Consider the following 374-nt stretch of genomic DNA (forward strand, 5'->3'; position numbering starts at 1 on the left):
GTACAGTAGACCTGACAGGTACAGTAAACCTGACAGGTAAACCTGACAGGTAAACCTGACAGGTACAGTAAACCTGACAGGTAAACCTGACAGGTAGACCTGACAGGTAAACCTGACAGGTACAGTAAACCTGACAGGTAAACCTGACAGGTACAGTAAACCTGACAGGTACAGTAGACCTGACAGGTACAGTAGACCTGACAGGTAAACCTGACAGGTACAGTAAACCTGACAGGTAAACCTGACAGGTACAGTAAACCTGACAGGTACAGTAGACCTGACAGGTACAGTAAACCTGACAGGTAAACCTGACAGGTACAGTAAACCTGACAGGTACAGTAGACCTGACAGGTACAGTAAACCTGACAGGTAAA

The sequence above is a fragment of the Austrofundulus limnaeus genome, unplaced genomic scaffold (genome assembly GCF_001266775.1).
Source record: "Austrofundulus limnaeus strain Quisiro unplaced genomic scaffold, Austrofundulus_limnaeus-1.0 Scaffold3508, whole genome shotgun sequence".
In the NCBI taxonomy this organism is placed as follows: Eukaryota; Metazoa; Chordata; class Actinopteri; order Cyprinodontiformes; family Rivulidae; genus Austrofundulus; species Austrofundulus limnaeus.